The sequence below is a fragment of the Carettochelys insculpta genome, chromosome 3, assembly GCF_033958435.1.
Source record: "Carettochelys insculpta isolate YL-2023 chromosome 3, ASM3395843v1, whole genome shotgun sequence".
Classification (NCBI taxonomy): Eukaryota; Metazoa; Chordata; order Testudines; family Carettochelyidae; genus Carettochelys; species Carettochelys insculpta.
The window spans coordinates 146707682-146732276 of NC_134139.1; the positions used below are offsets into that span (position 1 = coordinate 146707682).

Here is a 24595-nt window from a genome sequence, read left to right on the forward strand (position 1 = left end):
AAAACCCAACATCCCCCCACGCAAAGTCTTTTTTGAGTTGTGGTTCAGAACCCAGTTAAGTGCATTTAACTGATATGCACCTGAATATCAAAACCTCTGTCCTTTAAAAAACTAAAAAATGGAGAATTAATGAGATATTATCAATTCTCATTATTTTTATTTCTTATCACCTCCAGTTTATTAATAAAGACGTTAAACTGAGTAACACAGATGTTTCTTTCCAGACATCCTTTACCCATTTCTCAGTCTATTTCAGTGTGCTTATACTTTGCTAATATGAATAAATTATTCTAGCAAAGACTCAAGAAACATGGTCTCAAAATACTAAACTTCAGATCGATTCAAATCTTCTCCATTCCCTTCATCTGATATTGTAACCTGGGCCAAAAGTGCTTGAATTTGTTTAGCACTTAGATTTTTTACATTTTGATTATTAACATGTATTTATAAATTCCCTACCCTGTACAAGAAGCATAATCTATGCAGTTAATTGTCAAGTGTTTTAACAGAAAATATATATACTATTTAATATTTGTTTTATTATTTTTACAGGGGTACAAGTTTGTGTTCCTTGTAAACGATTCCCAGCATTGCTCTTTCACCTATCACGATGCAGTAGTATCAGCTAAAAGTAGTAGAACTGCAAACAGATTTCTAAATCATATACTCCAGCTCCGCAGTTTGAGCCTGATAGTTCATGTTACAAAAGGAAAAGTCGTTGCTTCTGTACATGTGCTACAAGACCAAGGAAAAGCAGAACACATAGACGTTCAAGAATCAGCCTGGTTTTAAACTCCGAATTGATTTTCTTTTATGGCTCGTAAGTCAGATTCTTTATACTACTTGAATGTAGTTTTTGTGGATGAATAAAAAAGCTGCACAACTGGCACGAATTATAAGCTAATGGCATTTTTCATCTATAATTGTTGCTTTTGTGAATTTAAGATATTTGCTTAAGGATTTCATTTTTTAAAAAAGGGGAAAAGGGAAGAAAAGAAAATGGACATGCCAAAATTTATTTGATTTTTCTTTCAATTTCACATTGTTTTGTCTTGGACATGTGCCCATGCATGAAAGAATCATAGTGTAAAATCCCCTTGCTGTTCATACTGTATTAGTATAATATAATAAAAGCCAAAAATAATCAGCATAGGAGAAAGCTTCAGATTGAAAAAAGTGTATAAAATAAATGTTTTGTGTTAAGTCTCCATCCTGTATTAGAAACTCTGATACTCCATTATGACAAAATGTGTTTGTGAAATAGTATAAAAATAGACAACCAAAATGAAGACCAAAACACTCAAGCTCAGAACATATAGTGCACAAAGTACAGTCCCATTGTATTTACACAGTCATTAGCTGTCTGTTTGTTTTGTACAGGGAGAAGTGCAAAGTCAACTAGAAAAGCTTGCTTGCCTAGATACTTGCATCAGGGCTGTAGGCTTATTAGTAGCTGTATAGCTTTGGACAAGAGAAAGCTTTTACAATTTGAAATCTTTCTAAAACAAACAATATGACAGTTTATTCTTTTGCTACAGTTCTTGAGTCTCAATTTCAAATACATTCATAATACATAAATATGATTATCTGTGTTGTGATTGAAAATAGATCATTTTGTGTTTCCCTCATCCAGAGTCCCCTTTTATACACTGATGTTCCTCTGCTAGCAAGCACAGAAAAACTGGGGTCAGTCAACTCTATAAAACCATCTCCAAAATCCACAGGTGGCACTCTGTGGAGGTTGGTTTCATGGAAGGCAAGGAAGCTGTGTGAGGTGTCATGTGGAGTTTAGTAGGGCAGAGAGATGGTAAGAAGAGTAGAGGCATATCATCCCATTTATGGGCTCCAGAGAAGTTATAGAGAGGTAGCACTTTCACAGCAAAGCTTTCTTCCTACAGGGGAAGCCCCCCTCCAATGCTTCCATCCCCATCCAGGGCAGCATAGTTAAGCAGAGTCCCCAGAGGAGTCGCTCCCTAGCGTTGTGCTTCCAGAAGCGAAATGTGGAGGAATGCCAGCGGCTAGGTGCCTAGGTGCAGATGTTCTGAAGATTTGCAGGGCTTCATTTTTTCCACTATTCTTTTCCTGATAAAATCTTGTCTAAAACACATTTACTAAATGCACTGAGAATTCACCTTCGCAAGAAACTTGAAGTGAGAACTGTCAAGCCACTCAGTGAGCAAGAGGTGTCAACAGTAATTGCACAACAAATTCCATCTTCAAATCCTGGACATTACACAGTCTTGTTTCTTCCAAAAAAGAAGATCATTTTATGGTCTTTCACTTCAAACAAGCTCTTCTTCCCTTTTGGAAGTAGGTCAAACAATACTTGCTTCATTGGTTATTTTCAGACCTGAAAGGTGCCAACAAAATCTTCAGCCATGTTTCCTTTGTTTTTCCTACCTATCTGAGTCTCCTAATTTTCCACAAAGCTAAAATTCAGCAGTTTTGCTTAAGGAAAATACAGGCAGTTAGCTGCAGGATCACTTTTCACCACATGCTACAGACTGTAAAGGTGGAACTAAAACAATCAAACAAAACCAAGAAAATGCTTCACATTTGACACACGCACCAAGCTCTGCATCTTCTTACTATGAGATATTCTCTGCTGAAAATTTATGGCTGCAAAAACATAAATGCCCAGAACAGAAAAGATGAGGAAACCATTTTGGTAACTTAAATGTGGGGGTGACTGGAATCCCAAGAGGAGATGAATGATTTAAGGCTTGCTCCCCCAGTACAGTCAGATGCTTTTGCATAAACTGACAGGATTTCAGGAAATGAAGCCATTAGGCAACATCACAGTTTGCAAAGTATGAACAAGTGCATAAGCACTTTGAAGTGACACAAATGACAGAGCCATACACGAGGTGGAAGAGGAAGAAAAGGATTTCCTCTTCTTGCTCTCTTTAGGGATTACACTTGAAGAAAGCAATCTTTGTCCAAATTTATCTCTGGTGTTTCTCTGTTCAAGTCCATGGATTTGCCAAATTCATCCCTATTATAAAGGCAGTGGATTTACACTGGGGTGATACTGATTCTGAAAGTATGAATTGTAACAGAGGAAAACCTCTTTGCTTTGATCATTTGGAATACAGGCCTCATTTTATTTTCTCGTTTACTGCTGATAAAATTATACCTACCCACTTCCCATACAGATTTTTTGTCTGACATCACTCTTGATGACTTCATATAGTAGCTTTAAATTAGTCAGGCTACAATGGCTTGGAGGGGAAGAAAAGCTTCCTTCCTTGAGGCTGTGCAATAAGCCTTGCATTTATCATGCTGTTCTGACAGTAAGGCAAATGTATATAAACACTATTCACTCACCACAACTGTATATCTTGTCCCAGCAGAATGAGGCTGTGGTTGTAGATTACGTGCCCAGTAAAGAATCACCTGCTTTTGCTAATGTTATTTCCACGCTTTTAGGAACACCTGTCAATCTTTCTTCTGTTTTTGTGAAAAGAAAACATCACCAGCCAGTTTTAAGAGCTCACTGCTGCAGCTATGCTAGCTCTGACATTCTTATTCAACCAACTGAGAGTTCCACGTGAGTCCTAACTGAGAGTCCCACTTAACTGGGACTGTAGACAGTTCAAAATTAACTCAAGTTCATTTTGCAATATTGAGATCATTGGGACTACTTATATAAATAACTGCTACTCATCCTAAGTGCTGCAGATGCAGGAGTTGCACAAGAACCAAACTGCAAACTTTGGTAATGTGTACTACCCCATGAAACTCACTGTCAGGCGATGTTGTGAAGGCCAGTATTGCAACTATGTTAAAAATGAATTAGCAAAGTTTCATGGGGGATAGGTCCATTAATAGCTATTAGCCAAGATGGCCAGAGATGTCCCTAAGCCTCCGCCAGATATTGGGAATGGACAACAGGCAATGAATAATTTTATAACTGCTCTCTTCTGTTCAATCCCTTTGAATCATCTGACCTGCTTCAGATGATAGGACACTGGGCTTGATGGGCTACTGGTCTGACCCAGTATGATTATTCTCATGTTCTTATTCTTATTTGTAATTAAATGAAATGGTTAGAATCACTTAAATTATGCTGGAGTTTTTCTTTAAATATACTCCTTTATTAATCTGTTTCTGCTACCACCTACTAATACTGCACAATATAAATTTCAGCAGTGGAAGATTATATTCTTGCTAACATCTACTGTTTTTTATTTCATACACTGTTTGCATTGCCACCACTACAAATTGGAACCAAACATCAACTTTTTCCAATAAAATTTTCACAGCTGCGTATGTTATAAAAGTTTTCATAGCACGGCTCATATATCTTTTTCATCTTAACACCGCTATGCTGTATTTTCCTTTAAATTGCTACTAAATAAAACCAGATAATTTTGGCACATATTTAGACAGTATCAAGTTGTGGCGTACATAATGTAAACGGAAAATCGAACAGTCAGTGACAAGTTCTCTGGCACAATATGAGAACTTTTATTCATTCGTCTTTCTTTTTATCATCTTGTCACAGTATATTAAATACAAGGCACAATGCACAATGTTATCAGAAAAAAACAAAAACAAAAAGCTTCTATTACAAACCCACAAAAATATGATCTGGTCTGAGTTACCAACATATCTAACATCCCATCTTCCTGAACATGTTGCAGGCAGGGTAAAGATTGCTGTGTGTAAATACCTAGCATTTTAACTTAATAGTTAATTCTTTATAAAAGTTGTGATTTTAATCACAGAGTTTTAAAAATATATCCATATATACTCAGTTAAAATGCCAAGTTAGGACAAATAAACGGGCAACTTCCTACATGTGAATTCACTAAAATATGCACATTGCTCACATATGAAACATGCTGTTTTTAGTAGAGAAAGATGCCTGGAACACAGTTTACAGCAATCCTACACCATGTTGTCCACCACTCTCCATCACCATTGTGCATAGCTCATTTGTTAATAATGCTTATTTTGGGGGGGGAATACAGTATGTATAGAGAAAGTAATGAATGAGCAGTAGAAGAGGAGGAATTCATTCCAAATTTTAATTATTCATATTCCTAAACAAATCCTAAGCATATTTAAAATAACAAATTCCTTAATATGTTAGCTACAATATTTTTGCAAAGCAAATATACAGGCAATCTCTGCCCCTGAAAAGCTCAGATTATTTTACTTTGAGAAGTAAAACACAATGCTGTTCACCAAGCAGCTCCTGCTATCTCGGCAGAAATAATTCCATCACTCTATTCAGCCACAAATGCTCTGATTCAGATAATCTTCATGAAGAATATGCAATTATTTTCATTCATAAAGCACCTCAGATTTTAAGAGACACTTTACAACAATAAGCACACACAAATCAACAGACTGAGGAACACAGGCCAAATCCTGCTTACTGTACTCATATACTGAGTTCAAATCCATTGTTTCAGAGTTACTCTCCCAAATAACTTTTAATAGCTTGATATTTCTTCTAACTGAAATGAACAAGAGTTTTGCCACTGCATTCCAGCACAGCACCATAACATCTTTAAATACATGGGGGTGAAATGGCAAAAATCCTATCTACTTCAGTGTACTCAGAATTTCATGCATGAACAGAAATAACACATCAGCTAGGTAGACTGATGTAAATGATTGATGTCACTGTCGAATGACGATTCTTGGTTCTTGCGCCTTTTTTAAAAGAAAGATATTAAAAGAAAAGTAACTGTTTTTAAGGTTTATATTAGTGTTTTAAACAATTTATGCACTTAATTTAAATTCACTTAATTTAAGAGTAAAAAAAGCAAAAACATTTAGATTAATCAAGTAACAATGTTTGACAAAAGACATGCTCCTAAATCTGAGTTCGGGCAGCTAATTAGCAGTCTGATTTTCAAAAATGATGACCGCTCAGAAGCTCCCACTGAGTTCAACTGAAATACACATAAGCTTCACCTGGGAGTTGTGGGTGACCAGTACTTTTGAAAGTAAGGCCTTATATTCAGGTATACTTAGAATCCTAACTTTAGGCACTCATTTAAAAATAAAATGAAGCTATAATCTTTTCTTTCTCAATAGCCACATGACCTGTTTTACTGGGTGACTCAGAAGACAAGTTCTATCTTTGCTGGTGCTCCTGATAATAGATTCAGTGCAGATGTTGTTACAGAAATGAATTATTGTTTTCCTGGTGGTGGAATGAATGTGTTATGAATGTGCATTCTCAGCAGACTGCCTAATATATGAACACGTTATATGCTTTCTGTTCTACTGGCCATTGATGACATTCTAATGGATAGTTGCTATAAAGATTTACTTCTCATTTATAACAAGGTCCAGTTATTTACTGGGGTACCTAAATGGGGACCTAACAAATGCAATAGGTCAAGTAATCTCTGAGGTGCCTTCATTGCAATCAGTGTTAAGAAGTTACACCAGGGATACTGACCCTTTGAAAGGACTCAGTTAAGTTATTTTTCGTAATATAAAATGATTTAGTCACTTACCGTAAGATGCTGCCTCAGGATTGAGAGCAAAGTATTTTATTTATTATAAGGTTGCTCCTACATTCAGGACAGTGTAACTTTTTCTTTCTTTTGGATAGAGAAAATGGGTGTGTAAAAGAAAAAAATGTGGAAATGTGTGCTTAAATTGCACTCTTATCCACCAAACTGTACTGATTTGCAAACTAGTATGAAGGTTACATTTTGTGCCAAATAATCTTATAGTGCTGATGTCGAAGTAATAGAGATGAGATACTAGTAAAGCAGAAACTCACGGTAAAAATTCTCACTAATGACGATGGGGCCAGAATGCTACGCTCAGTGGTTTAGGGCCAAAACTAAGTTTGTGATGGGGACCTACACAGGAAAGGCAGTGTAGCATCCAAGAAAGTACCCTTCCAAATCTCCCCAACCTGCACTTCTCACCATATAAGTTCACCTGGGTTGTTTATAATTGTACCTTTAGTCCATGTTCTGTGGCCATTTAATCTAGTACTGTAATTAGGCTCGCTGGTCCGTAATTCTGAAGCTCACCCCTGGCATCACGGTTAAACCCAAGTACAACTCCAGCATTCTGTGACTGTAGCTCATTTAAAAAAACTTAGTAAGTCGTGCAGTTCTTTCTCCACTACCTGATGGGAGAGAGAAAGGAAATTGTCATGGCTCTCTTCACTACTATTTCAGGTTTCTATTTCAGGGGGATGGCGTATTGTCCACATGAGCACATTAGGACCAAGAATCCCACATACTTCCAGACATAATGGTCTAGCTGATTAATGAGACCAGTGCTGTGATCAGTGTCCCGCTTGCTCCACTGGATAAAATGCAATAATTCTATGATGGCAGTGAGTAAAAAGTCACTTTGTAGCCAACATATCCCAGAAACTACTCCAACTACAGTGGTCAATTTTTCTAGAGTCAGAAAGTTCTATATATAGATTAAGAAAACATGGGTTTTGGCTCTTTTATAGAAACAACTCGTTAATTTTTGAAGGGTTTGGGGTATATGTGTTTTAGAAAGTGAACATTTCAATTTCAGCAGCTTCTTTGAAACACAGACTTTCCTACCTAAGATATGTTAATATTATTTCTCCATCAACTTTGTTCTTTGTGAGATAATTGCAGGCAGAATAGTCTTGTGCTCAGTATGGATCTAGTCTCAATTTCCTTCTAGATGCTATGTTAACAAAAACTCATATACAGTTGGCTGGGACACAGAGGCTTGTTTAATGAGCTTTCCTTTGGTTCTGTATCCATAGAACAGGCAGAAGATTTTAAATTGAGCTTTCAGACCCCTGTGTTGTGGCAAACACAGTACAGTAAACTCTTTCATATCCAGCAGCCCCAGGACCAGGAGGTTGCCAAACAGTCAAATATTCTGGATAATAGAGAGATATACCTCAAAATGCATAACACTAAAGAAAAACAAGGTGAGATACCAAGAAACAAACAAAATGTATGCAGAGTACTTTATCAACAACCGTGTATGGTACACTGTAAACTTTGACTGTGCTTGCTGTATTTATTTATATTTACTTTCACTATACTGTATGTATGGAAAACATAATTAAAATTTACTTATGGTTAAAATGCTGGTTATTTGAGAGTGCCGGATGATACAATGCCAGATATGAAAGAGCTTACTGTGCAACTATTTTAAGCATCTCTTGTGGTATCTATAATGCAAGGAATACCTATATGTGGCTAATAAACTAATACAAATAGGAAAGTGCTTCATCTTTTCTTTTATCCTAATGCTATGTCAGGTAAAGTAGATGGATAAACCATCACCAGCAATCTAGACCATTCAGTAAGTTAGGCTCACAGGGATGCATGTGGTATATTTTACAATGTCTCCTTTCTCAAGGTCATCTTTATTTCCAGTTAACCAGCATGTGACTGAAATTGATAAGCTTTTTGTTCTTAGGGAAGAGTCCTGGTCCTAAAACCACCATTCAGGAACTTAGTATCAGCAGATAGTGCCCTACAGCCATTATAATGGGCGTCTAGAGTATCACTGAGTGCCTTATAGAAATTGTGTGAACTGAGGGAATTCACTCCCCAGCGACTGTAATTGTTAATGGACCAACTATAGCTCCCTCAAGATCCAACACAGAAGATTATGGGGTGTTATCTGCTTCCACAACTCACTTCCTCGGTGTAAGTGCTTCAGATCCAGACTTTCTTGCCTTTTGCTGTCCACATTAATTTCACTTGCTCTCAAAATACCTGCTGCAGCTACCTACCTACCTACCACTTTAAGCAGGAGGAGAGAAGAGCAACCACATGAGAACTCAGACTCATCCTAATATAGTGTATATTCACTGGACTAGATTTTTGCTTTACATAATGGATTACAATATGAAACTGATTCAGGCAGTGTCCACCAGGAGAGGAGACCTCTTTGTAAGGCTGTAGCATACATCCTCACCCGCAGTGCTAGCCTAGCAGTCAGTACAGCCTCTACCTTCTCTTCTGAGGCCACGCTAATGTAGCCAAGAAATGCAGCTTGGACCAATGAGGAAAGGCAAACAGTGAAACTGTGCCTAACCACCACACGAAGGAGCAAAGAACAATGACAGAGAGAGACAAAAAGTGTGTGAAAAAGAGCACACAAATGCAGAGGTAGAGTAGTCACTCAAATCTTTTATGCATAGCTATATAACTAGGACTCCACAAAATTCATGGCCATGAAAAATGCATCACAGGCCTTAAAATCTGGTCTGCCCCTTTGAAATCAGGTTTTTTGTGTGCTTTTAGCCTATATCAGGAACGTTTTACTGGGGAGACCACAGTTTCTCAAATTGGAAGTCCTGGCATAAAATGGAGTTGTAAAAGGATGTCACAAGGTTATTTTAGTAGGGCGCCAAACTATTGCTGCCTTTACTTCTGTGCTGCCCTCAGAGCTTGGCAGCTAGAAAGTGGCTGTGGTTGGCTAGGCACCCAGCTCTAAGAGCAGCACTGTTGCCAGCATTAGCACAGAAGGATGGCAATACCATAGCATGCCACCCTTAACTCTGCACTGCTGCTCTCAGAGCTGGGTAGTTAGAGAGTAGTGGCTAATGACTGTGGGCCCAGCTCTGCAGGCAGCAAGGCAGAAGAAATGGTAGCAATATGGTACCATGCTATTCTTATTCCTGCGCTGCTAGTGGTAGTGGTTCTGTCTTCAGAGTTGGGCTTCCAGCCAGAAGTCACAGCTCGGCAGTTGTCCAGCACTGAAAGTAGCGCTGATGACAGCAGCTCAAAAGTAAGGGTAGTAGTACCACAACTCCCCTTACAATACATTTGTGCCCCCATCCAGCTCCACTTGCGTCAGGATCCCTACAATTAAAATGCTGTGAAATTTCAGATTTAAATAGCTGAAATTATGAAGTTTACTTTTTTAAAAACCCTATGACTCTGAAATTGACGAAAATGGACAGTAAAATTGGTGAGCCATGTAACTTTATATACATGTGTATACCAATTTATATTTCACACGCACATTATACGTTAATAGAGGTGAATGCAAAGTGGGGGATGCTCCCCTTTGGGGAGTGTGTTAAATCTCATAAGGGGTGGGGGTTGCAATGTGATCTGACTCCTCCCCAACTGTTTTTGGTGAGGTAGCACAGTGTGTCACTTCCTGGAGACTGCCACTCGCTTCTGGAGCATTAGACAGGGTGGGCCTGGCCAACTGCAGGAACAAAAAGTGGGGCCTGATGTAAAAAGTTTGCTCTCCTCTACATTAATAAATACACCCCATTGACAAGAAACAATTTATAATAAGGAAGACAACAGCAGACCCCTTATATGACGGTACAGATGACAACATCTTAAGCTGTTGCTTCAGCCACATCAACATACAGAGAAAGTATCAAAACATGAAACACAACAAAAATCTCACACATTTTGAATGTATCAAAGCTTTACAAAATCTAAATTCCTTGCCATGTGGCACACAATTCAGAAAAAGTTCCATGTTGTCAGTGATCACTAAGTATATATGTGACTGTGACACACACTTAAATTTTTTTCTGTTAGCTTCAGGTACAAAGATGTAAATAGATAAAACCAGCCTTTTCTAAGGAAGTAACACACTGCTCTGATGTGCGATGAGGAATGAGTTCAAAGGCCAAGTGTCTTCAAATCCAAGAAGTTTATTACTGCCATCATGAACTGAAAATTATTACAGAAAAGACCATTTCCACACTTTTACTGGGGATCACTGGGCAAGACATCGATGGCTAATCATAAGGCTCTACTTCCATTCACTAGTCAAAGCCAAGTCATAATTCATTCTGAATGAACGATTATGCTGAGCAAAATAAACGCTATCAAACCTTACATTATTCGTTTTCTGAAGCAGGAAAGAAGTCAAACATGTTCCACGATGCATAAATTATTTTATAGAGCTGCTGCTTTACAGCAGAGCCTCTCCAAGTCAATTGATGTTATGTTAAAATAATAGGGTTTCAAAGCAATGTGGAAGCCAATTAAAATAGAAGGGATTTTTATACTAATTTAAATTAAACACCAGATCAGTGATCTGACATCGTAATATATAAGCCTGCTCAGTATCAACTATAACAATCTCAAATGACTACTGAAAAGTTCGTAACTCAGATATCTAATGATAATTCAGGCATCTATAATTACATAACTGCTTGAAAATGCTGATGCGAATGAACCATAATAAGCTATTAGAGATAAAATGGAAAACATCACCACATTACTGCCCAGAAAGCACAAGTCCTAGAGTCATGGGAGGTTTGGGGGCTCCCCCCCCAATCATTATTGTGGATCAAAAACTTCTCATTTCTATCAACTTTGTGGTATATCGTAAATTTATGGTTAGAAGCACAACATGGTTCTAATAAGATCAGCCTGAATTAAAATTATATTTTTGCAGTTATAAACTGTACTGTAAAGAGAAAGTATAATACAAAACACATTGGGTTTTTTTTTCGAGAAGAGCAAATTCGAACAGTTGGAATGAGACGTAAATGCTAAATCCACTTAAAGAGGGAAAAGAACCCACCACATAAAAAATGAAGGCCCATATTCATTTCAGTTCTGCTTCAGTGGCCATAATTTTGGTTCTCTACAGAGTCAGTGCAGGGAGGGCCAAGCACATTGACTAAATAAATCACTGCGGATAAACATACATGTATCAGTATGACAATGGTGCTGGAGTTCAGTCTTAGGCAAATGAACATTTGGTGTGCCAGATTAAATACCAGCACAAGGAAATACATTCTTAATAAATAGGGCAAGAGTGTACTTCACAATATACAGTCTATTGATTAAGATAAATTCAACCTTTAATTTGTTCCACAGCCAAAACTTTCAGCATCACTGAACCACAAAAAATACTCTACTCTCAATATATCCTACTACTGCATTACTTCGTGCTGTCCTGGAATAAACTTCATGTGCCTTTGCACACACGTGCATAAGTAATTTAAAAGAATCCATCTGGATCCCTGAATGCCAAAAGGAGGAAAACTGGTTCAGACTGGAAAGAGACAAAGGAGATGTTACTGGGTGTGGAAGAAACATTGAGCTCCCCTTACCACCAACGTAGGTTTAAAATGGGGCAAAAATGGAGAGAATTTTCTTGGTATTTGGGAGAGCAAATTTACTTATTCAATGATCTTAGAACAAGCTTATAAGAATAAAGCAATCTTGCAAAAAGCTTCTTCCCATTTGTTTTTCAAATAAGTGACAATTCTGAAAGCCTATATCATGTTTGTCTCATAATATCAGTGGTCTGATCTTGAAATTGAATCCCACAATTTTTCTGTTGATTGTGATTTATTTTATCAGAGCTTGCCTTCTCTGCCCACCTTGTCTGCTTGTGTACTTCCATCACATACCCATTAAGTCACCTTTTATAGGCTAAGTAATCTAGTTTGAAATATAGCAGCACGGTACCATTTGCAGATTTTCCTCTGGAAGTAAGGAAGGGAAATTGCAGCAAGAAATATGAAACTGATTATGAAGTACATCTTATGAAAGGAACCGCATTTTCATTAACTTACATTAAAGTGAAAACTTGGATGTCAGAAAATTTGATGTAAGATTTGAAGAGTTATTACATTACCATAAAGAAAATTCTAAGAAAGATTCAACAAGCTTTTAGCATTACTCGCCCAACAATACAGACACACAAGCACAACCACAAAACCTATGCTTTACTGAGCAACGTTATCTCAGTATTCTTTATTATCTTTATTCTCTCTTCTCAAGGGGAAAAAGATCCTAATGCCCAGAAAGTCTAACAATATCATTTTCCTAAAAATCAAATCCCATGTGGCAGTGTACTTTATTCTGTAGTCACTGTTTTTAAAGGCATGAAGTATTAGCACAGGTTCACTGTACATAGTGCTTGACTGAAGACACACAGTCCATCTTTTCCTCCATTACACATTCTAAAAGGCAACAGGAAAAAGTGGAAGTAGGGTGGCTAGCTGTACATTATTACAACAGTCTGATGCATAAGTAATGCATATTATTGTTATAGTCAGTGTTGAGTCCTTCATCTTTCCCCTCTTTTTATGTCCCTATTGTGCTTTGATTGTGAAGTGGTTACCCTCAATGATATTCTGAAATGGTCATATATAGCTCAGTCCTGAAATGAGCTGAGCACTTTGGCAGGTGATCCACAAAAGCACTTGAGTATGTACTTATCGTTAAGCATATGGGTGGCTCCATGAAGTCTTTCATTAGACAATGATAGATAACTTGCAAGATCGATGCTACCACTGGTACGTATATACCTTTGTCTCATTCTTGGTGAATCACTTATACTACACAATAAATAAAGTGAGAGCTCTGCATAAAAAGAGTATGAGATCATAACATTAAGCGCTGTAACATAATTAGGGCCTACAAAATTCACCACCATGAAAAATTAAAAGACCATAAAATTTGATCTTCTCTGTGAAATCTGACTATTGTAGGAGAGACCAGCTTTCACATAGTTGGGTGGCTGGAAAGCAGCAGCTGCTGGTTGGGAGCCCAGTTCAGAAGGCAGTGCTGCCACCAGCAGCAGTACAGAAGTGAGGATGGCAAGGTATGTGAGGTCATCACTTTGGGGGTGGGGGACTGTGGCTAGCCTTATAGATGGATGAATGAGTAACCACCCAAGTCATGGTTGGGGAGTGGGGGTAGGGGAGGAGAGGGTGAGCACGCAAATGCCTCTATACATGCAGAGCCCATCAACATCTCTACTAATCACAATGTCTACCTGCTAGAGCACAGGGGTGGGCAAAATACAGTCCACAGGCCAGATCTAGCTTGCAAGAGCCTCCATCAGACTCCCTGCCTGCCTAGCCCTGGTTCTGTGTGCAGGGCAGCTTTCTGAATGCTGCTAGTCTGGGGGAGGAGAGGAGACGCTTCATGTGCTGACCCTGCCCCTGGCAAAAATTTGCAGCTCCCATTGGCTGGTTCCACTATCCACAAAAAACAATCCCGTTAGATGTGGATTCCAACTGAGTCCTGTAAGCAAAACTCATGACACTAAATTGTTGGACTTCAAAGATATCAACATTTGGATCAGTGCATTAGGAAACTCTAACATTTAACCCACATGAGACAGTTAGAAATTCCAGAAAGAGGACTCGCACTGCGAGAAAAATCAAGAAAACTTCACAATCTACTGTAAAACAATCAGATTCTGAACAGCATTTTAAGTATGAATTGCTAACAGAAAATCTCAGATATTGTAATTTCTAAATGGCTTAAAACTTAGAGTATTTCATATATTCGAAATATTAATTCATTTTCTGAGTACGTCATCTTTTTATGATCTGAATTTAGTGTGCAAATTTCAATTTGTCTAATTCAGCAATCTCCCAGCACAATGTTTTGTCTTCCATATTTCCATGATGTCAACTGTAAAATCCTGAGTACATCTTCTTTCCTGTCCTGAATTTTAGAAGAACACAAACAGATTCCTCCAAGAGAATCCACACAGAATATAAACAAAGCCTAAACCACACAAGGACAGAAATTTGGGAGTTTATTGAGTTGCTGTTTGAGTATTTGTATTATACAGACACAACAAACCTCTAAATAATGTACCTGACTTTCATGCATCATTTAATGTGTTGGTTTAAAGAGTTCTTAGTAACTTTAGATGATTTTTCCATTTTCATTTTTTGTGAGTCCTCATAATCAAGATTCCCATGACTTTCACTTGCTTTCCTTTTCAAATGACACCAACTCCCTCCCATTATTGGAGGTTATTTTGGTTTGTTCCACTTCTCATCTTTCTCTCTATCCCCTCTCTCACTCTCATTAGTTCTCTGCCCCCACTTGCATTTGTGTGGGCATCCAAATGTACGTGTCTCTATCCCATTCCCTTCTTCTATGTTATCTCTCTGGACTATATTTGGTTTTGGCTGCCCATCCAGTGATATCATCTAATATTGTGATTTTAATCTAATATTGTGATTTATGAAAACAGTGACACGATCCTTTATAGTTCATGATCCATGCCAGCTGGATACCAAGAGTGATGAGCGAGCAATGAAACTGATGAGGAGGGCAAATTCTGAAATACTGTAGTCATCTGCCAGTCCTTCAGAGACTAAGATTTTAGTCATCTTACTTTTACTGCCAACTGGGATTGAGTCAAAACATAAAACATAAAACAAAATTAGCTAATCCCATCTATCAACTATCCTATAGGTCTGTATAAGTGCTGTGTGTTAACAGTCTTGCACCCAAATATTTCCAATATGCCTTCTTCTGGTGTAGCTAAATGATGGTAACTTTCAAACTGCTTCCACTATTTGGCTGAAAGCAAAGAGGCATTGCCATGAAATCCTGTTTGATTACTACAGACATCCAGCACTGACATTCATATAAGTCTCCAGATTACAGGAGCTGTCCTACCCTGAGCCACCCCTCTCATAAATTTGCTGGTCAAAGATAAACAGGTCCCCAGAAAATTCCTCTGAGGCATCAGTCCCTTTTTTCAGTATAAGTTCTATGCTGTTCTCATACTCAACTTCCTCCTCCAAATGTTTAAGATTCCTGCATTTCAACTATACAGTAGACCCCCGACTAGCACATAGGTTGCACTCCTGGGGAGCCACACATAAGTCAAATTTTGTGCAAGTCAGGACTGAGTGGTGGAGGGGTCCTGCTGCATTCACAGCATCACAGAATCATAGGGCTGGAAGGGACCTCAGGAGGTCATCTAGTCCAGCCCCCTGTTTCAAGAAGGATCAATCTCCACTAAGTCATCCCAGCCAGGACCTTGTCAAGTCAGGACTTAAAAATCTCGAGGGATGGAGAATCCACCACCCCTCTAGCCAACACATTCCAATGCTTCACTACCCTCCTGGGGAAGTAGCTTTTCCTAATAGCTAAACTACACCTCTCCCTCTTCAACTTCAGACCATTACTCCTTGTTTTGCCATCTGACACGACTGAGAACAGTTTCTCACCCTCCTCTTTAGAGATCCCCTTCAGAAAGTTGAAGGCTGCTATTAAATCACCCGTAAGTCTTTTCTTCTGTAAGCTAAACAAGCCCAAATTCCTCAGCCTATCCTCATAGTTCTTGCGCTCCAGACCCTTAAATCATTTTTGTTGCCTTCTGCTGAACCTGCTCCAGCAAATCCACATCCTTTGTATACTGGGGGGCCCAAAACTGAACACAATATTCCAGACGTGGCCTCACCAGTTCTGAATAGAGGGGAATAACTACTTCACTAGATCTGCTCAAAATGTTCCTCCTAATGCACCTTCGTATGCTATTAGCCTTCTTGGCTATAAGGACACACTGTTTACTCATATCCAGCCTTTCATCCACCATAACCCCTAGATCCCTTTCCATCGTACTGCTGCTGAGCCAGTCAGTCCCCAGCCTGTAACAATGTTTGGGATTCTTCCGCCCCAGGTGCAGGACTCTACACTTCTTCTTGTTGAACCGCATCAGATTTCTTTTGGCCCAATCCTCCAATTTCTCCAGGTCACTCTGGATTCTCTCTCTACCTTCCAACATATCTACCTCTCCCCCTAGTTTTGTGTCATCCACAAACTTGCTGAGGGTGCAATCCAGCCTCTCATCCAGGTCATTAATAAAGATGCTGAAGAACACCGGCCCCAGAACCGAGGTATGCAGCATTCTGCTTGAAACTGACCGCCATCCAGGAATTGAGCCACTGACCACTACCTGTTAGGCCCGACCATCAAGCCAGCTTTCTATCCATCTTATAGTCCAAGGATCCAATCCATATCTCCTTAACTTATGAGCAAGAATGTTGTGGGAGACCATAACAAAAGCCTTGCTGAAGTCAAGGTATATCACGTCCACTGACTTCCCCATGTCCACAGAGTTTATCACGTCATCATAGAAGCTAATCAGATTGGTCAGGCAGGACTTGCCCCTGGTGAATCCATGTGGGCTACTTTTGATCACTTTCCCTTCTTCCAAGTGCTCCAAAATGGATTCCTTGAGGATTCCCTCCATTATTTTCCCAGGGATTGAGGTAAGGCTAACAGGTCTATAGTACCCTGGATTGTCCTTTTCTAACGATGGGCACTATGTTTGCCTTTTTCCAGTCATCCGGTATCTCCCCCGATGTCCAAGAGTATTCAAAGATAATGGCCAAGTTCAGCAATGATGTCTGCCAATTCCCTCAGTACCCTCGGGTGCATTAAATCCAGACCCATGGATTTGTGTACATCTAGTTTTTCTGGATAGCTCAGAACTTGTTCCTTCCCCACAGACGGCTGCCCTCCACCTTCCCATAGTGCATTGTCTAGGACTGTCATGTGGAAGTTGACATTGTCCGTGAAGACTGAGGCAAAAAAAGCATTGAGTACTTCAGCTTTTCCTGCATCATCTGTCACTAGATTACCTCCTTCATTCAGTAACAGCCCCACGCCTTCTCTGATAACCTGTTTATCGTTAACATGCCTGTAGAAACCCTTCTTGTTACTCTTCACATCCCTTGCCAGCTGCAGTTCCAATTCTGCTTTTGCTTTGCTGATTACTGCCTGGCATTTTCCAGCTGTATGTTTATACTCCTCCTTAGTCAGCTGTCCACATTTCCATTTCTTGTATGAATTTTTTTTGAGTTTAAGCTGACTAAGGATTTCCCTGTTAAGCCAAGCTGGTTGCCTACCATGTTTGCATTTCTTACTATAAAGCTCATTTCTTACTATAAAGCTTCCTGCTCATAGGAATAAGGGGACTTCGAAGTAGCGAGGGTCCTTTCAAAAAGGAGCCCTTTCTGGACGAGCCGCGTGGCGGCGAGCTGCATCAATTTCGAAGTGCCGCGGCCACCCGCATGCTAATGAGGCGCTGAATATGTATTTCAGCCCTTCATTAGTAAACTTCAAAATGGCCATTTGCATGGCCATTTCGAAGTTTTTGGCTAGCGTAGACACAGCCTCAGTCTCCTGGTCCTGGCTGCACCTGGCTCCCTGCTCCAGTGAACGATGGGGAGCCAGGAACCAGATGGCAGCCTGGCTCTCAGCTCTCCTCCACTTGCATGAGCCAGAAAACTAACCAGCACTGCTGTGCTGGTCAGTTTCAAGTGGTAGGGAGCCAGGAATCCAGTGGGAGTTTGGTCAGTTGGCACTGGTCAATTTCCTAGCTCCTGCAAGCGGTGGGGAGCCAGGAGCTAGGCTGCCACCTGTTTCCCAGCTCCCCCCCACTCCCCCGAGTCGGGAGCCAGGCTGCCACCTGGTTCCTAATTCCCCACCATTGTCTGGAGCCAAGAGCCAAGCTGCCACCTGGTTCCTGGCTCCCACAAGCAGAGGGAAGCTGGGAGCGAAGCTGCCACCTGGTTCCCAGCTCTTGCAAGGAGAGAGGAGCCGGGAGCCAGGCTGCCCCCTGGTTCCTGGCTCCACACCACTCCCGCAAGCAGAGGGGAGCCAGGAGCCAGGCTGCCCCATGGTTCCCAGCTCCCTGTCACTCCCATAAACAGAGGGGAGCAAGGAAACAGGCTGCTCCCTGCTTCCTGGCTCCCCGCCACTCCCTGGAGCTGGAATCCAGGCTGCCCCCTGGTTCCCGGCTCCCCCCCACTATCAGGAGCTGGGAAATAGATCAGCACAGCAGCGCTGGTCAGTTTTCTGACTTCTGCAAGCAGAGGGGAGCCAGGCTGCTCCCTGGTTCCCAGCTTCCCGCCACTCCCACAAACCGTAGAGAAGCTGGGGACCAGGCGGGAGCCAGGAGACTGACCAGCACTGGTGCCCTCGTCTGTTTCCTGGCTCCCCCGCATTTTGTGGGAAATTTCACTATGCTATGGTTGTGAGAACACAACCCCTGTGTAAGTCAGAGGACTACTGTCTATCATTTTTTGCTCTTCTGAAGTGTTTCTGACAAAATGGACCCACATCTTGTCATTTCGTATGCTGTTCCATTAAAGATAATTATAGCAGGAAATTACCCTATTTATTTATAACTACACATTTTCATTTACTATTTTTAATACAGTATGTATCACAGCAGCACCTAAAGAGTTTAGGCCCCATTCTGTACTGTATGTATACATTGTAAGAGAGACTTCAAATGGCTCAGACCTGATGGCAGCTGCAACAGCACCTGAAACTAGAGAGACTGCTGAAGCTGCTGGTCAGCAGAAACATCCATGACCTTTTGGCACTGACAGTAGCTGTTTATTCTGGCAAGATGAACAACCCTATGACCCAAGTATAACTCTCAAAAGGATTGTAGAAAGTGACCAAGGAAGCTGAATATTGTTCATCTGTGTTGCAGAATAACAATTCCCCAGTGACCCAGGTTGGATTACTCTGATACTGTTAGGGTCCTGGGCTGGGGCCTGGTGGAGTCAGGTGGGACTAGGAGTGGCAGGATCCCTACTCTCATCTAAATCATAAGGCTTGTGTATGTCAGTGGTCTGTCAGATCCAGCATCTCTGACTATGTTTCCCCGTCCTGCCTCAGGACCTGGGTTTATAAACTTTGCAGTTCTGTCTTGAATACAGGCCAGACCCTCCTAACTGGTTGGTAACATGCCCTTCCTAAGGGCTTGAACTCCAAGGTTACTTACAACTCTAACCCTTAAACTGGCAGATGCTTGGTAGTAATTCCCCCTGAATTGTGCCTCTCCAGAGGCATTGCAGTGAGGGGAAGGGGCCTCGCTTTCATACGGACAGGGAGGGACATGCATGTCCATCCTATGGCTACCTACGTCTAAAGAAAAACAGTTATTTCTGATAATTTTAAAATATAACTAAGGTTAGCTTCAAACTTGGTTTGTTTTGTAGACCTCAGTGACATGAGAGAGCTCAGTGACTCCCTCTCTTTGCCAATATTTTCTATTAAGCACATACATCACAAAGGTACCATTCTACCTTTACCAAAAGTCATCTGGTGACATAGCACTGAGAGTGGCATGGGAAAGCAATGGAGAGGCAGCTGTTGATCATGAGACAGGGTATATATGAAACTATGCTGGAGTATGGTCAGGCATGAGGTAGTTGTCAACATGAACTTGACTACATTAGAAACAACGTTGTGAGATGGTATGCACTCTGCAGAGCTCCAACAGAAAGATACTAGCAAAAGCATGTTAATCAAGCCTGCCAGTGGGGTATATTTGAGTAGGACCATACCAAATCCATGGCCACGAAAAACATACATCAGAGGCTGGTAGTTTGTATTTTTATCCTATCCTGATTTTTCACGGGAGATCAGAGTTTCTTAAATTGAGGGTCCTGATCCAAAAGGCAGGTGCAGGGAGTTACAAGGTTATTTTAGGGGTTCACATTATTGCTACCTTATTTCTGTGCAGCCTTCTGAGTGGCTGTAGAGATCTGAAGGTTGTGCCCTGACAGCAGCAGCACAGAAATGAGCATGGCAATGTAACACCATGCAAACCTTTCTTGTGCCCTGCTACTTTCAGAGCTGGGAAGCTGAAGAATGTGGCCACTGACTGAATGCCCAGTTCTGTAAGCAGCAGTGCACAAGTAAAGGCAGCAATCTCAAGTGCTGTTATCATTCCGCACAACCACATGCAGAGACCCACACCCAGCTAGATTGCATAAATGCTCCCAGAACCATACAGGGGAAGGTTCCAGTAGTATCTCCCTATCTCCCAGCACTTCACCTCACAAATATAATGTCTTATTAAATGGTTCACCACTTCATCAAAGGGAAGTATAATATATAGCCCTTGCAAAATCAGGGCAGATTTGTCATGCACTTCACACAAACTCACTGGTAAAGATAAACAGTAAAACAAGCTTACTGACTACTGAGTGATATTAAGTGATAGGCCAAAAAGTCACAGTAGTTACCAAAAGAGAAAAAATACATACACGCAGTCTAAACTTTCAATCTCATTAGACTGCGCAACAATTAGATCAAGTAGTTTTTCTCACTGCACTAGACACTGCAGTACACAGACTTCGCCCTTAAAATCTGGGCCAATCCCCTCATTTGGAATTGTCAGTCTTTTCAGTATCCTCATTGCTTGCCACGTATGCCTGCGGTTTCCAATATGCTGTGGAGAACTCGACACCACGGTGTGGTGAAGTGGCTCATTAGAGCCGCACACGTGGAGTGCCTTCTGCCTGCTCTGCACACATACCCTACCACTTGATAGGACAAGCGCACAGGGGCAGTGGCAGCCTCCTGCAGCTCACGTGGGGCTGCAGGACAGCTTGCACGGGGTGGCTTGGGGCTGGGCAGCTCCACTAAGTCAACGGCAATTGGTGTGGGGGTGGTGATGGGGAGATGGGGTGCCTGACTGGGAGGTGGGTAGGGTTCCTAGCTGGGCAGGTGGGGAGGAAGAGTGCCTGGCTTGAGGGGCAGTGCCTGGCTGTGGGGGTGCCTATCTTGTGGGAGGATGGTGATTGTTAAATTTCTTTTGGACACCACTGGTATAGGCAGGTGGAGGAGAAAGGCCCTGCATGTGGTCACTATGTTCTGTTTTATACCCTCAGTCCCTTGTGCTTGAGAAGCACAAATCAGGGCATGTCTGGGGGCACTGCTCAGTTTCCAGGCAAAGTTGAGTAATGTCCCGGTGTGGCCTCCTGCAGGTGAGTTCATACTTTATAGCTCCACTGCTGGACAATGGCCAGTGGCACCCTATCTACATGTTGGTTACCCTCTTTGATGTTGCCTCTGGGAGGCTAGGATCTGGCTGACTCCCCAACTTACAGCATATTTTAGTGACAATTTATAAAACACATTCACATAATTTCATATGCATCGATTTTTTATTTTTATATAAAAATAAAATATATATGCAGATAGAGAAATTATTTTCAGCAGAAGATAAGCTTTTACCTGATACCTTACAAGGCTAATTTTATATGTAAGATAAAATTACATATATTTGAGGGATAAGGGGGTTACAGGATGCTCCCCAAGGAAGAGAGTGTCACAATAAGGCTCTTAAAAAGTAACCTGGGTGTTTTTATTCACCTTTTTCTTCACATGAGAGACCTCACAGCAATGATGGAACAACAATATGGAAACTTACCACCTACTCCAACTGGACTGTGAGTTGAAGTCTCATTACTTCCATGTGTAAAAAGAAGTTAAAGCCAACTACAATACCCAAGATTTCTGGCATTCTTAGTATGTGCTACATCCAGTAAAAATGAATTTCCCTTTTCCTTTTTAATTTTATGGCACAGTCATATCAGACACACAGTTCTTAATTTACTTCACAGGGAATATGTGTTATAAGTGAATAATAAAGCTAAATCATTGTAATACCTAAAATAATAATACGCCAAAAAGCAGTTATGACAGAGAAGAGTTTCATAAATTATATTTCAATTTAAACAAATATGCTCTGGTTTTAAGTATTGGTATTAAACTATTGTTATCAATAATTTTTAAGAAAGTTAAGGAATCAACAAAATATTTACACCAAGAGATAAGCAACAATAATCATACATGATAGAAAAGAGAATTCAAGCTGAACCACTTCAGTTATTTATAAATCAAGCAGAAATGAAGCTTGGCTAAATTCTCTGCCAAAGCCTCTTGTGTTTAGATTTTTTAAAGCAGTCTGCACAGCAAACTAGTTAAGATTTTCTAAGCTATAGTCTCCAAATTTCCATATTAAAATATGAATGTAAAAAACAAATAGTATTTTGCGTATTATCCCAAGATACAGCAGATGCTTTTGGTATGAACAGTAACTAATGTCCCTTGGATTTAAGGCTTCCCAGTTTTTATTTTGTTTTCTCATTAAATTACATTAGTCAAAAAGAAGGTTCTGATATGAATAATGGACCAATGACAGACGAATCAGATGCAGTGAATTTTTTTCTTAACAGAGTTTTGAAAAAATAAAAAGCAGTTTTGTAGTCTGAATAATAATGTAACTATCCTCCTAAATTATATATTGGATTTTTTTCTTTTTATCTTGTTATTTTATTTTCCTGTGTTTGCATTGATACATTTGATTTATTTTATTTAAATTAACTAGAATGAAAGTTTCATATGATCTGAGAAACAACTTTTTCTTAAGCATTTTTATTTCCTAACAAATATTCAGCAATTGCAGGAATTAATACCTTTGGAGATTTTGTTTTCTGTGTACTTATTTCATCATACATAGCATATTCAACTTTTTAAACAAACTGCAGGGACATCAAAGATTTTAAAATGGCTTATACTATATTTTAGTTCAGTTTCTCCTATTTTTTTTTAGTAAAAATATAAAAAAAAATTAAGTGTGAAATTTTGCATTCCTCCAGGTCCTGCAAAATGTGTATCAATTTTAGCAGTTTCTTAAATCTCAGGTTGTGCTATTGTAATCAGTAAGAGTACCCCTAGGGTAAGACCACTATTAAATGTTAAATAGTTTGGCAGAATCAAGTCCTAAAGAGTCAATTTATATTTTAGCGGGGAGCAATACTGTTATCCTGACAGGAGTCTGCATTATCTCTCAGGCTGTTAAAATAAATTAAAACCTTAAAGAAATTGTTTACTTCACAACATTAAAATTTTAGATGAAATAAAATATTTTTGCTCATTTCAAGATGGGTTTTTTCCCTGTTTAGATAATTAATACAAATGCCAATGATTTTTATCAACATAGAAGAAAAAGTGTAAGCCTAAAAGAGCACATTAAATTTAAAACCATCCATTAAAGTATATTTACATTTTTTTCACTGCACAGATCTCAGGAAATTCAAATATATGTTTCCCCTGCTACTGGTCATCAAGGCTGTGTTTACACGTGCCCCAAACTTCGAAATGGCCATGCAAATGGCCATTTCGAAGTTTACTAATGAAGCGCTGAAATGCATATTCAGCGCTTCATTAGCATGAGGGCGGCAGCTGCGCTTCGAAATTGACGAGCCTTGCCACCGCGCGGCGCGTCCAGACGGGGCTCCTTTTCGAAAGGGCGCCACCTTCTTCGAAGTCCCCTTATTCCCATGAATTCCCATTTGCATGGCCATTTCGAAGTTTGGGGCACGTGTAGACACAGCCCAACTGTTTTATGCTGTAACTTGTTCCCATGTTTTTAACTAGTGCATTTGTGCATGTACAGAGCTGCACTTTTGAAGGATTGGGTCCTTAAGAAATTGTTATTTTTAACACCATATTGAACCATTATATCATAATGCGATGAAGAAGGATGCTTTGGTCTGGTTGATTTTTGTTCCTAACTAAAATATGCCAAAAAAGAAAAAAAGGGAAACATTTCTTAAATGGCCCTTTTTGAGGAAAACAATAAAATATAAATCAAGTTTTAAGTAAATTCAACAAGAACTGGAAACAAAACAGCAGGGAGACTTTTTTCCATGCTTACTAGCACATACTGTACATTTTTAAGTGAATGTTTCAAACGTAAATCCTTAACTCAAGCTAAAATTAAAGTTTCCACTTCAGCAGCTGCCATTAGAATAAAGTTCATTAGCTGCATGGTGTCTTTAGTATTCTGACAAATGAAAATATATACACTGAATTGAAACCTCTGAATATTTAAGATCAATCTCACAAAAGAATGCTTCAGAAAAATATTTTATTCAGTTAAAGAAATACATTAAAATTCAAGGACATAAGTGTGTGTTGTACTTAATACAAATAATTGCTCTTTACATGTATTATGAAATACTGTTTCTGTTTTTATGTAGGTACAAATCAGAGTAAGAATATACTAGGCAAACTGGCAAACTTTT

The 24595-nt window shown here is 39.8% G+C and overlaps 1 protein-coding gene across 2 annotated transcripts in view; it reads right to left on the reverse strand.

The window, feature by feature from the left end:
- BCKDHB (branched chain keto acid dehydrogenase E1 subunit beta) overlaps positions 1-24595 on the reverse strand; it is a 271499-nt gene that overhangs the window by 64548 nt on the left and 182356 nt on the right. The window lies entirely within an intron of this gene.